At 41.3% G+C, this 14605-nt stretch overlaps 1 long non-coding RNA gene across 1 annotated transcript in view; it reads right to left on the bottom strand.

Moving 5' to 3' along the window:
• The window catches only part of LOC121499127, a 75057-nt gene extending 62728 nt beyond the window's left edge, over positions 1-12329 (bottom strand). The window contains exon 1 of the long non-coding RNA XR_005990017.1: positions 12249-12329. This is a non-coding gene — a long non-coding RNA (uncharacterized LOC121499127). The remainder of the gene's footprint in view (positions 1-12248) is intronic.
• Between the last annotated feature and the right edge of the window lie 2276 nt (positions 12330-14605).

Here is a 14605-nt window from a genome sequence, read left to right as displayed (position 1 = left end):
CCCTGTGTCCAGCTCTGCGCTGGGTGTGGAGCCTGCTTGAAATTCTCTCTCTCCCTCTTCCTCTGCCCCTCCTCCTCTTTCTTTCTTTTCTCCTCCCTAAATAATAAAATAAAATTAAAAAGTTAAGCACAGAACACTACTCACTAAAAATTATTGCCTCTCTTGGTCTCCATCCTCATTCATGGAGAAAAATGATGATCTCATAATCACAAAGTTGTGAAAAAATGATGCAATGTTTCAGGAGCCCAGAGGAAAGAGCAAGTATTAAAGGATGGGGTACTCATCTGTGTCCTGAAGAAGGAACAAGATCTGCTAGACATTGGGCTTTTACGTTTTCAATCTGCTCAGGGTCCTTCCTATGGAAAGCTACCCTTCTTCCATCCTTAATCATCCCATTTGACTCATTGGTTTGCTTTGGGCTCCTCTGGTTCCCAGGACTGGACCAGTAGAGCTGCCCTGGGTCTACTGCAAGAGCAATCTTGAAAGCTCTTGGCTCTTCTCTGAGATCTGGATCCTTGGGGATCGTACAAGCCTGAAGCTTCCAAGACACTCTGCCATCACCCAGGAACCAACCACACCTGGGAATGAGGACAGAGAGGTGACACAGCTCAAGCCTCTGTGCTATTGTTGGAGCCAGATCTCCTCCTGGACTTCCCATTCCATGGCCCCATAGAAGTGGCTTTTGCTTAAAACACTTTGGTTCAGGGCTGTCACTAGTAACTAAACAGCTCCCATGTGATGTGACATCTTACATTAATTTCTCAAATATTCAGTGTTGCCTATATTACCCGAGAAATAAAAAGAAATTATATATTTTAGAGAAAAGTCGTATTCTGCCTCTATTAAAGCTTAAGTGATCCTTTCATCAAAAAGTTGTGAGAAGACTATTGGGATCCTCATCACAACTGGATTTTTTTGTTTGTCTGTTTGAAGATTTTTTAAACTTTAATTAATTAACATATAGTGTATTATTGCTTCAGAGGTAGAGTTTAGTGATTCATCAGTTGCATATAACACTCAGTGTTCATCACATCAGGTGCCTCCTTCATGTGCATCACATAATTACTCTATCCCCCCACCCCCCCATCTAGTAACCCTCAGTTTTTTCCCATAGATAAGAGCCTCTTATGGCTTTTTAAAGATTTTATTTATTTGAGAGAGAGACAGAGAGAGAGAGAGAGAGAGAGCATGAGCGGGGAGAGGGAGACAAGCAGACTCCCTGTTGAGCACAGAGCCTGACGTGGGGCTCGATTCCAGGACCCCGAGATCATGAGCTGAGCCAAGCGAAGGCAGATGCTTAACCAACTGAGCCACCCAAGTGCCCACCCCCATCTCAAATATTTTTAAGGTGACACATTTCCATTTAAGTTTTATTTTTGGAGGTGGAAACTTCTTCATATATTGAAAAATAATAAAGCAGCAAATATCCTTATTGCTCAAGATACTAATCAATTTCCATTTATTGGATCTAAAAAGGTGTTGATAAATCTGCAGATAATCAATGAACTCTAGATTATGGCCAAATTCTAAGGATATTCAAACTGAGTTGATCTTGTCCTTGCATGCTTTAAACATTTCTAAGTTAGCTTCAGTAAGATTTTTTTCCCTAAATTCTAGGGCACTTAAAGTATTAGAAGTTCACTTTTCTTATTTTCTGGGAATTTTAGGGATATTTAATATTTCTATTTATACAAGCACTTTCTTACCTCAATAAATCAATCAGAACAGAGTACTTTTAATTTAAGAGACTTCATGACCCAGTTTATTCATACCATATGGACATCAGGGACCATAAACCACTCACATAATGACAGTTCGAGGCATTTGTGGGTTACAGACATACAGACATGGAGACCTCCGAGCCTCAATTTTAGCCATGGAATAAGACACATAGGAAACTAGAACTCACACATCCAGATTTCAAAAACAGTTCTCCTTTCCAAAAGACACAAAATACTTAATTTGATCTGGGCCCAAGTAGACAGACACATAAGCACGCAGACTAAAGATGAAACCCTGGACTCTCTGTCATTTCTCACCCAACAGAGAACAGATCCCAGGGCTCCATCAGTTCTTTTGCAGAGCGTACCAAATGGTAAACCACAAAGCCAAACCCCCAGTCATTGCTGCCACTGACAGGAAGTAACCTCATGAGGTGCCCGTGAACCCAAAACAAGAAACAAGTCGAAGAGAGGAAAATAAACCAAGTCAAGGGTCAGCAAAGTTCTGTTGCCCTTTGGAATTGCCTCTGTAAGCCAAGGAAACATGGGGCTGGGCTTAAGATATTCTTTTCTGGCCATGTGGTTCTTTACCAGGCTTACCAGGTGAATCCACAGGGCATATCAGGGCATCTTAGTGTATGAGTTCCCAGTCTGTGAAAGAATATTTTTGCAGGAAATTATTATTTTTTTAAGTAGGCTGCATGCCCAGCATGGAGCCCAGCATGGAGCTTGAACTCACAACCTTGAGATCAAGACCTGAACCAAGACCAAGAGCCAGAAGTTTTACTGACTAAACCACCCAGGCACCCCTTCAGGATATTACTTTACACAGGTAAAATTGCAGGTCTTACACAAATATAAAGTGACTATATGTCAGCCATTTTATTCAATTTACTAACAATGAACAGACCAGTAGTATGTTACTATAGGTTCAATTAATTGTTTTAACTTTAACATGGGCTGGAAAAAGGTACATTGACAAACAGTATTTTGACTCATTAGTGACGTCCATCCTGAGTGTGGATTGTGTGAGTGGCTTTATGCAGTCCCCACAATAACTACTTTTATGGCACCAAAAAGTGTGCCTGTGTGTATAAGCTTGTAGGGTAAATGCTGATGATCAAGGAGGCTGTAAGCATGAGTTCCTAAGGCAGCATCCTGGAGTGACACTGCTTATACCAGTTTCACACCACACCTGTGTATTAAACAACCTCATGACAGTCTGACATCCAAGTGCTAAATTCTCCGAGGTCAGGTGAAGTACTGGAAAAACAAACAATCCATTTGTAATAGAAAAGCACTTACTCTTGCCTGTCTCCTCAATAAGATGCTGTCTCAGGAGCAGGTAACCAGACTGGTCCTCCCTGCATTCCCCTTGACTGGGGCCTTGATTTACCTGTACTCTTTCCACAGGTAATAATTCCCACCTGTTCTCTTTCTAGTGATGAGCTTTGCAAGTTCTTCCCGGTGCACCAGAGGTCCCTTACCTGTGACTAACAGAGAACATTCAAGTGGTTCTTTGCAGAGCAATGTAGATCTGATTCAAGGTGGGTTTTCTGACTATTTTTGAGAAGTAGTTAATGACTTATCTTGCTTGAAAAGGAAAACAGTAGGGCCCTCATAAATTTCATCCCTCAGAGCATCCAGGAAAATCCAGACTTGTCAATAAACGGTCTTCCGATCTCAAAACAAACAAATAAACAAACAAATACTCTGGCATCCTTAGCATCCTCTGTAATAGTCAAACGTCATTATTGCAAGTAAGTGGCCAACTTCATAGAATTGAATAAAAATGTAAAAGTAATAATGCAAATAAATAAATTGGAATGTATTTGCCCAAGTAACAGGGAAATGCCACGATCAAGCCAATTCCAGGTAAAACGTAACTCTGGTCTGGTTCTGTCTGTTGCCACTTGACCACATTCATCAAAGAAATGTTCCACATATGGTGAACAAAGTGGTCTCCAGGAAGTCCAGCCTGAAACACATTGTCTACAACAGCAACAGAACCAGCTAGTGTTCTACAGGCACTAAAGCCACGACCTCCAAAGGTAATCCTTTACTACTGGACAGGAATCTTTTGCATCCTTACTAGAGAAAGTTGACACATGAACAGGAAATGCCACACAGAACTGTCAAGTTGCAAAATGAAGTGGTAATAAATTGCCCCAGATAATTAAATAATCCTTAGATGCACTTGTTAAACAATGCCCCATGATGACACTGTCAGGATTTGCTATACTCTCTCGGTCTGATTTTCATGTTTTGGGCATGTTTTTCTAATCAAATATAATGTTATAACAGATAAGTCTAAGAACAATAAGGTAACCATAGAGGAAAATATTCAGTGTAGAATAATAAGATGTACTAATCTGTTAGTGGCCTTTATTTACTTTTTACTAGCTTGTTCTTATACTACAAAGAATGCTGTCAAATAATGCTGCTAAGTTAATGTACAGCAATTAATGCTCCTAAGTGAATATACAGCAATTCAATATATGATGAGTAATTTAATATAAAATCAGCGAGTGTAGGGTGCAGGATAACCATTACGAGAATGGCAAATTTAACCTCTTTTGACAAATATAGCTCATGTGAAATAAACAAAATAATTCTCTATGATAAAAATTCTAACAATTATGTTTCGATAAAATAACTCTGATAGTCTAAAAGTTATATTAATAAATAGATCTGAAGATAATTTTGAAGCTGAATCTTGAAATATTGTGGAAAGTTTTGTGCTATCAGAAAACAGAAATGCAATTTTAAGATAATTAGACATGGATCAAAATTCTGTGGTCATCTCTCTTATCTTTCTAAACAAAGAATATCTTAGTAGTGCTTTGCATTTCCATCTTTTCTGATTTCTTCATGAACTTCTGATATAAACTGTGGTTTCGGGTTTAGAATAAACTGAAACAAAGTATTGGGGTCTCATATATTTGTTGCTACACTTAGTAAGTAAAGAAGTCTCAGTAAAGGAAGTGATGTCTAAATTTAGGTCTAAAAAACAGTAGGAATTGAGTTAATGAGGACCAGGGAAGGCAATTCCAGACAATAGGAGGAACAGGTACGAATGTCTTGTGATGGGATGAATCATGCCGTGTTTGAGGAATTCAAATAAGGTCAGTGCACTTCTAGGGCAAAATGGTCCAGGACATTATTGTGAAATAAGCCTGGGGAAAGGTTGGTCCCTAGTGTAAGGCCCAGTTGAGAGTTTTATTCTTTATCCTACAAGGAGTGGGATGGCATTGATAGTTTTAATGTTGAGTTGGAGAGAGAAGTATAGTTAGATTTGCTTTTTAAAGACAATAGTTTGGTCATTATACAAAAAGGACTAGAAGAGCCCAAGATGGGCTGTGGCTACACCTGTTAGGAAGTAGCGCGGTGGTTCAGTTGAGAATATGAGATGGATTGACATAGTGGTGGTGGAAATGGAAGTAAGTGGGCCAAATTGAAAGTATGAAACTCTGAGGATACACAAGGAGGCAAGGAAGCAAGAAGAATTGAGTAGACATGGTAGGACTGAAGGAAAGGATACAAACTGATGAGTCATGGGAAGAATTTAGCCAATTCTACTAGGTCATTTGGGATTGCAAAGGAAATTCACGTAAAAATCAAATTTTTGTCTTCTCTTGGAAAATTAGATGTTAATACTTTGATAGTAATCTTCCTTGGCAACTACCTGCTATCATTGGTAAGTGGAGTTCTAGACTGGAAATACCCTCTGCATAATAATTCCAACACCACCCCACTCTTCATTGCATTACCCTGTTTCTGCTCTCATTCACTTGGTTGGCCCTATGCGTTAATAGGTCTCTTCTGTCTGTCAAAATATTTCAAAAAGTTGAAAAATGACTCTTGGAAATGTAGAGTGAACATGTGTCGAAGATGAATTTAACGCATTAATATGGAAACCGACAAGATAGTAAGGCTAGTGCAAAGGAGAACTCAAGAAACAGAAACAAATTCATATGCAAGTACACAATCCAACAATCTTATTTCACATGTGTGTGTTTGTGTTTGTGTGTATTAATGAATTTATTTCGTATAGAGTGGAGTCAAAATTGGTTTACATCCTATAGGTCAATAAAACTTTTTGAGGAGCTTTGTAGTTGGTTTCCTCACAAGGAAGAAATTACTTACATTTCTCCAGTTCAACAGTCAACTTCAGAAATTAATAGTCAACTTAAGAATCTGGAACCTAATCAATAGTGTGTAGTAAGTCAGAGAATTAAGTACTCCTTGGGTGTGCCTGTTAGACAATGTTCCAGTATAACATCAAAAGGGCATGTAGTCCTTCTTTGCTTATTTCTAAGTATTACAAAATTATTTTCTTTTTAAAAATGTTTTCTTATTTATTTGAGAGAGAGAACTTGAGTGGTGGGAGGAGCAGAGGGAGAGGGACAAGCTGACTCCCCACTGAGCACAGAGCCTGCTGACATGGGGCTCAATGCCATGACCCTGTGATAATGACCTAAGCCAAAATCAAGAGTTGGACACTCAGCTGACTGAGCCACCCAGGTTACCCAAAAATTACTTTCCTCATATACTCCTGGTTTGGATGAATTTGAATTGCCAGGGTTGTATTATGCCAGGACTTCTTTTCTAATCCACCCAGAAGATCACAACTGCTAGCTTTAAAGGTACATTATTCTGCTATTTGTTCCCTTAATTTTCTAAGAAAACACAAGTAAATTTAGAATATATGGTTAGGAAACTCAACTCCCTGCCATTATTTCTAATCAGGCTCCTACCTATTACTCCCTCTTTATCCATTTGCAAGTAGTGCTTTTCAATTAAGCTGCTTCGCTCCATGAATGGAAATCAAGGCTTGGGTTTGGCTGGAATTACATCATTTACCAGCCCCTCTATTTCTCTGAATAATGACTGGTCCCATCTCTGCTTTGTTGTTTGTTGTCCAATTTTCCTTTGAGAGCAACAGCAAGCTGTGGCTGTGTTTAAACACAATGAGTAAAGTGGAAAATTGACACAATTATTCCAATAATTTGGGCTAAAAGGAAAACAATAATTGAATAGAAAAGTAAGATGTGTTTCAGCAGACACCCCACAAATGGGCTGTCTTCATTAGCCACACTCATCCTCCTAATGGCTTAGGTCATGGATTCTCTCCAGCGGGCTCTATGATCAGGGAGCTTATTGTATATGACATGTGAGTCAGTTCAATGTCTATTTGCTCAGAGAGAGATTCTGGTGAGATCTCTGCTACATTTTCTGCGGAGTGAAAGAGAAGGAGGCTCTCCTGGGACAGAATCACTCTTTCCTATCTTTGGCACTGGCACCAATCTCAGTGCCTCCCCTCCCTGCTCTGTCAGATGGAGATTATGATGCAAACGCTCCAAATTATCATGGGGATTAGATGAAATTGTCTACAAGTGAGCCGGTGTCCAACATCCAGCAGGTTCCAGTAAATGTATCCTCACACCCCCTGCCCTCCTTCTTCCAGGGAGTCTTGAGCTGGAGGGAGGGGTTCAGAGAGGGCAGGACATGGATTTAGAGTGTGGAGAGAGGGGTCCTCCAAACTCTTCTGCTGCTAAGAGAGCCTGTGAGTATGAGTCAGAAGTATGAATGAGCATGTGCCAGTCCAGACCCCTGAGTCAGATTCTCCAGGGGAGAAGGTGGCCTGGGGCAGAGGGTGATGCTCAGTTCACAGATTTCATGGAAGAGAGCATCCTGAATCTCAAATAGAGGACACCATCTCAGACCCTTAGGTAACCTGGAAAACTGATGTTTCAAACAAGGTTCTTTGTTCCTTTTTGCAGAACTGGTTCCTCGATCAGATCTAATTGGTGGTGGAATATAGGAAATAGGCAACGGAGCCTTCTGGGTAGAGTCAGCGAGCGAACAGGACTTTCCTTTGTGGTGCACATACTATGGTAGACAACACAGTGCTCCCCTACCCTAATATGTCTACAGCTTCATTCCCTGAACCTGGGAGTACGTTGCCAAACATAGCAAGAGGGCATAAATTAAGGATGAGGAAACCATTTGGGTAATCTGTTTGTGCCCTGTTTAATTGCAAGTGTTCCTATAGGAAGGGTTTAGGATTGTCAGGGTTGGATAAGGTGTTATGATTGGAAACAGGTCAGAATGATGTGGGATCATGAGCTAAAAAATGCAGATGATCTTTAGAAACTGCAAAAGACAAGGAAGTAAACTCTTCCCTGGAGCCTCTAAAAAGAGCATAGCTCCGCTGACCCAGTTTGGACTCTGACTTTCAGAAGTATAAGAGAATGATTCTGGATTTTCTTAAGCCACTGAGTTTCTGGCAATCTGTTAATGACAGCCATAGGAAACTAATACATATGCTCACATATTCCTCTTAGTACAGTAAAAGGCCATCAAGGTGGGCAGGAGATATTCTCTGAGATGGTGCCAAGAAAAGGTCCCAGATCCAATCAAATGTAGGGCAAAACTGGCCAACGTCACAGTGGGGCATGTCAGCAGCATCAAACCCTAACCAGTCCCAAATTCTAGCTCAGCTCCACCTCCCCCAATGCCCAAGGCAGTGTCATTAGTTGGTAACAACAATAGGACAGTCATAAGAGCTACCATCTACTCAGAGCTGCTGCATGCAGCCACAGAGTTGTGATCTGCACAGCTCAGATGGGAACCTTTCCCATGAGTCATAATAATGAGGGGTCTTGGAGCCATGTAGTGTTCAGCTTGCATCATCTTGCTTGGAAATCTTGGCAACAATATCAACACTGCTAGGCACTGGGGATGCTAATAGGGGCAGCAAGCAGTCCCTGCTCCAGGGCATTTGCACCCTTATTACGTACCAAACACAGCGCTAGCCCGATACTACATGGCCTTTGCAACCCATGCTGTGAGATTTGGGAAATTTATTCCTGATATGATGGTATGTCCTTGGAAGATTTTAAGTAGGTGAATGACATTGGTTTATTTTTTTTATAAAGATTACAGGTATGGGAAGTGTGGCCAAGAAGGATAAAGAGATGGACCTTGAAGAACGCAGCGACGTAGAGCCAAACCCAGGTCAGAGGGCAGTACAATTTCAAAAAGGGAAACAGAAAAAAACATTTTCAAAAAGAAAGAAAAGAAGAGAAAATAAAATTAAATTCATAATGAATGAATGAATGAATGACGAATCTAAGAGGGACAGAGAAATGAAATGAGTCAGCTCTTGAAACTTTTGGGCGGCAGCTCCATGAGAATTTGGATCTTTTCTATCTTGTTCATAATTATTCCCTAATGGCTACAGCAGTGCTCAGTTTATGGTATTCTATAAATACTTGTCCAAGAGTAGAAGGGAGGATGAAGGGAGGAAGGAGGAAGGAAGGAAGGATGGAGAGAAGGGAGGAAAGGGAGGGAGGGGCCATTATACTATTCAGCAAAGCCCTGTGCTACTACCCAAGGAAGTCAGACACTCACATCCCAGATCACTAGATGCCGGCATCACCATCAAGAGACGACCTCTTCCCTGGCGGTTTACACCTCTCTGAGTACCTGCCCTTGAGTATGTTACACAATTCCCACAGCTGTCAGCATGCTAAGCATCCTACCCTTTAAAACAGGGGAAAATGCATTAATTATAGGAGAGGATGACCAAGGAATAAATGAATGAAGGACGAATAAGCAAATGCAATGAGACAGAAGTCTGAATTCAAATTATGGTTCTGCACCTTCCAATCAGCTGAGGAACTTCACCCCTTAATTTATGTGACGCTGTGCCGCATGGTTGTTGCAGGCATCTAGTGATGCTCTTCTATACAATTCCTGGCTGGGACATGAGGAGGACTCAAAATAGGGCAGTTACTGTGGTATTAAAACAAGGCTAACCCCCAGGAATGCTGTGACTCAAACGAGATAATCTGTAGAGCATTTATTGCACAGTGACAAATGGCAGTGATTAGAAGTCTAGTTCTGAGCAGCAATGAGTCCGTGACACAAAGCAGATTTGTTTTCTGGGTAAAGGAGGTACAGCCTTCAGTGAGTCAGGATAAGAACACCAAGCGAGTGACCATGAAGAAAATATTCACTGTACACATCATAATAAGAGACATTGTGGGGATTTTAACGGGTTTATGACTTGTTCCGTTCCAAAAGTCATATATACTCATTTAAAAGGATTTGGAAATTATATCGAAGCAGGAAGAAGAAAATAAAATTATTCACCCAACAGCCAGAGACATACTCTGTTAGCAATGTTAATATGTTTCCCTCTACGCCTTGATTTTACTCTTTACAGGTTTTAACAAGAAACTTTGTAGAATTTATTCTTGGACCCAGCAGTGAAAATATAATATATAAGATTTAGCATTTTTTATTTTGCTCACTTTTCTTTACAAAATAAACATTTTCTCCATCTTTGCTTAGGCGAACACAATCATGATTGCCTATCAATTATCCTGAGTGTATGTGCCTGTTTTACTCATCACCATTAGCTTGCTTCTACTTTTGTTGATCTCAATAACAAGCAAAGTGAGCATTTTTGCATGTATAGTATTCTTGCAAACTTTAGAAAATCTTTTGCATTTGATCAGTATTTTGTTGTTTGTAATGTTGGTCCGCCTTATCCCATTGTCTGATAAAGATTGATTAAGCATTTATCACGTGCCAGGCATGGCTCTACATACTGGGGATCCAACACAGAAGGAGGTCCTGCTCTCCTGGATGGTAGCAGAGTCTAGGAATTGTAGACAACATCTCATCGGCCATTGTATTTGCTTGGTTTTTGCAGGCACTTGCTACTATTACATTTTAGGAATGAGGACCTTGTAGTTTCAGATGGGGCAGAATGATACTAAAAAGGATTGTCCTGGATATAGGTCCAGTGTGATTTTCTGCCTTCCTGCCTCTCTACCCCTGACCTATGCAAGGAGAACAGATGGCTGGTCCCTTACCGTCACGACAGGGCCAGCAGCACCGCCGTGAGTTTCTGTGTGTGTACATCAGCCCTGCTGGGCGGGGAGCTCATTAAGGGCCAACACGTGGGCCTAACATCTCCACATCCCCAGTGCTCAGCTCCCAAAATGGCATTCAAGAAATGTTTACTGGAAAACTTAATGACTTTGTCTTCTTTTCTTCTCCCCAGTGTCTATTCTAATGAAGGTGCCCCATTTACCCTCCTGTCTGCAGAACCCAGTTTCTACAGCCCAGCCGGGAGCACCTCACCAACTGTGCAAACCCTTCCAGGAATCTGCTGTCACCATTGAGAGATTGATTCTCAGTCCTGCTGTGAGCCCCAAGGTGCCTCCCGAGTTCAAACTGCACGCACCCTCGCTGGGGTGAGCCGTGAATGCCCCAAGAGGTAGGGTTGGGGGAATGAACCCAAGTAAAACCACAGGCACGAAGAGCAGGGTTCGATAAGAACAGCGGGATGCTTTCCATCTGGGTGTGAAATGGGCTTTTTCTCTGTGGTTAATGAGAACAGCCTGTTTCCAATTTGACTAATGCCTTCCATTAGAGCTTTGGCACAGTCCAGCAGAGAGGCACGACTGGGGGCTTTGCCGTCCTTTCTTAAAAGCCAGAGATTGCTTTGTCATTCAAATTTTTCCTTTGATCCCACCCAATAATCTAAGGCAAGATTTACTCAGGTGGATCTAAAAAAGAACCCACCTCTCCATTTGCCGGCTAGCTAGTGACTTTGGGCAAGATTCCTCACTTCTCTGAACTTCAATATATTCTTCTGCAGAGTACAGAAATTATCCAGAAGGGCCCAAAGACGTCACAAGAGCTCTCAAAAATGGCAGTCAGAGAGGGTTGCCTGGGTGGCTCAGTTGGTTAAGCCTCCAACTCTTGGTTTCAGCTCAGGTCATGATCTCAAGGTCAAGAGATCGAGGCTCATGTCAGACTCTGAGCCCGTGAGGAGTCGGCTTTTGATTTTCTGTCTCTCTCTCTCTCTCTCTCTCTGCTGCTTCTCCCCTTGCTTGTTCTCTCTCTCTCTCTCAAATATAAATAAATAAAATACTTCTTAAAAATAGAAGAGTCAGAGAAAGATGTCACCATGGAAGCAAGATCAAGGTGACATGATGTAAATTGGACTCTACCTGCAGTTGCCAGCTTTGAAGATGTTGGAAGGGGTCATGAGCCGAGGAATGTGGGCAGCCTCAAGAATCTGGAAAAGTCTAGTAGGTTTTCCTCTAGGGCTTCCAGAGGCAACATGGCATGCTCACACCTCGACTTTGGCCCCTTGAGACCTGTGTATGACTTCAAACCTACGGAAGTGTAAGATAATAAGTGTGTGCTATTTTAAATTTGAGGTAATTTGCTGTAGAAGCTGCAGAAAAACAATGCACTCTTCTTCTTCCTCTTCTGTTTCTAACAGATGAGCAAACGGAGAACCAAGAAAATTAAATGTCTTTTCCATGGCCTATCAAATATAGCTAAATAAAATCCATATTCCAAAATCAATCCCTGCCTTGCGCGCAATGATTATTGTTCACAAAAGTGCCGAGGGGCACGTTCTGCTATATTGATGTTAAAGGAACCCAGGTCCTCCCTGTAGCAAAACCCACCAGAATGAAGCCCCAGGCAGCCTACCTTGTCCAGGCTGGGTTCTAACATACTGAGTGCAGACAGACTTGCATCACTTCAGAGAAAAGTTGTGGCTCTTGAGCTGGTTAGAGCCCTGGGGAATGTTTATAGACCTGCTCACTTGTTTCAGAGCCAAATTAATCAGAGACATAACAGGGGAGGGAGATATTTTTCATTTCTCAAGTTAATGAACAAATGGATTTCCTATTCATTATTCATTGACTTTTGAAGTTTAATGAATAGCTCAGGGACAATCACTAAATTTTGGTATTTATGGAAAATAAGCAGCAGCCAGATTCACTCTGCATCAAGTTTGCAGCCATCAGCTTATTATATATAATGAATTTCACTTATTACTTTATCTGGTATTTATCAATTTTCAATTTTTAATGAACAAAAAGTGATGAATTCATGAAGAATGCCCTCGCTGCTCACTCCCCTTTGATTTTATTCCTTTTTGAGAACCAGATGGAAGTTTCCAAGAGCCTGCCTTGCCTTTTATCTGTGTCTGTGTTCCAAATGGTTTTTTGTTTGTTTGTTTCCAGGAAAACTAATCTTCTCCTGGACATTCATCTACTTTTCCCATCCATTTCTTCTTCTACTGGAAAATTAATATCGTTCCTTCTCTTTTCTCCAGAAAAAAAAATGGCTCTTGTGCTTAATGATGGAGTAAATAGGCAGAAGAAGAGACATTTTAAGACTAATACTTTGTGATACCTTAAAACAGGAGCAAAAATATAAGAAAAAGAATAAAGGCCCACATCAAAACCCCTCACCCATTCCCCACAATCTACAAGTACAGATATTTAAAGAGAATAAACTTAGAGATACTTTCAAAAGAAAAAAAATAAGAAATTATATCATCCAACAGAGCCTTCTGATACATTATTATTATAATAATCAATATTATAACCTTTGTTTCGGGGAAAAGTGTAAATATGCCAGAGGCAGAAACATGAAACTGTTTTACTTTTCCAGGAATGATTACCAGCTGGGATCTCCTAAAATTTCCCTTCCCACTGAGCAGTGGTTTTCTTTAGCATCTCAGTCAGATTCAGTATCTTAAGTCATGTTTAGTTACTGAAGCCGTCTTGTTACGTTCCTAAGGTCCACTTGATCATTTTAATATTTCTTCTTTTAAAGATTTTATTTATTAATTGACAGAGAATGAGAGAGAGAGAGAGAGAGAGAGAGAGAGAGAGAGGCAGAGAACGAGCAAGGGGAACAGTAGGCAGAGGGAGAGAGAGAAGCAGGCTCCCCATAGAGCAGGGAGCCCAATGCGGGACCATTTAACATTGCAATTCTATATCTGATGCAAGGCTCCCCACTTCCTGACTCTACCACCCCACTCTGGGCAAACGAATTGGTGGTTAATTTGTGGACCTAAAAATGTGACAGAAACCTGAGCAGATAATTCTCTGCTCTCCATCTTCATCCCCATCTTAGCCTCTGATTTGGGGGAAAAGAGCAGAGAGAAGGGCGCTCCATAGGTGACCACCCATGAAAAGTTTGATGATGGATGTTTGCTTCATTGCACCCCTTTTGCAAGGGGGTTCCCTCCCAACCAGAGCATGTCTTCTCGCTGAGCCACTAAGGCTGACCCTCATGATGCACTCCATTCTTCTGCTGTAAGAATTCTTAGCTCCGCATGTGAGGGTCCTCAACCAGCCCAGTCTCACACCACCGTGGTCCCCAAACTCTGTGGCCTGTGACCTGTGCATGGGTTATATCCATTACTATAACCCTTGGAAATAGAAGTAGGAAGGAAGTGGTCAACTATTTCCTGCCTGAACTTGTTACCAGGCCAACCTTCCGCAAAACTCTGTTGCCAAGAGGATCAGCCAGGTCAGCAAGCCCAGGAAATAAGGGGCATCCAACAGTAGACTCTCCCGCTCTTACAGAACCTCCTGATTTGTTCAGTTTTATAAGTCACTCTCAGGGCCCCCACCCTTTGGCTTAGGTGACAAAGAGACTACCCTAGGGCCTCCATCCTATAGTTACACCCTTTGAAATAAGAATGGCAACCAGCACCTCCCATTAAGTGGTGGTGTCTACTTTGGCCAACAGAAGGAGGTGGGAATGGTTGTGTTACTCCTGAGCCTAGGCTTTAAGAGATTGTGTACACTCTTGCCCACTCTTGGAATTCTCCCCCAGCACTTACACTTTAAGGGATGATACTCAAGGATAACATTTTGGAATGGAAATATCTACTGTGAGGGCTTTAATGATAAACTGAGTGACACAAATCCATCCTGTCTTCACTACAAACCTTCCAACTCTTCAGTAGGAATGAATTCCTCTGACAAAGTTTATTGTCTTTTGGAAATGAAGAGACAGGTGAAGGGATTGGAGTCACATCTGAA

Source organism: Vulpes lagopus, chromosome 9 (genome assembly GCF_018345385.1).
Source record: "Vulpes lagopus strain Blue_001 chromosome 9, ASM1834538v1, whole genome shotgun sequence".
NCBI classification, from domain to species: Eukaryota; Metazoa; Chordata; class Mammalia; order Carnivora; family Canidae; genus Vulpes; species Vulpes lagopus.
This window is presented reverse-complemented; position numbering and strand designations above follow the sequence as displayed.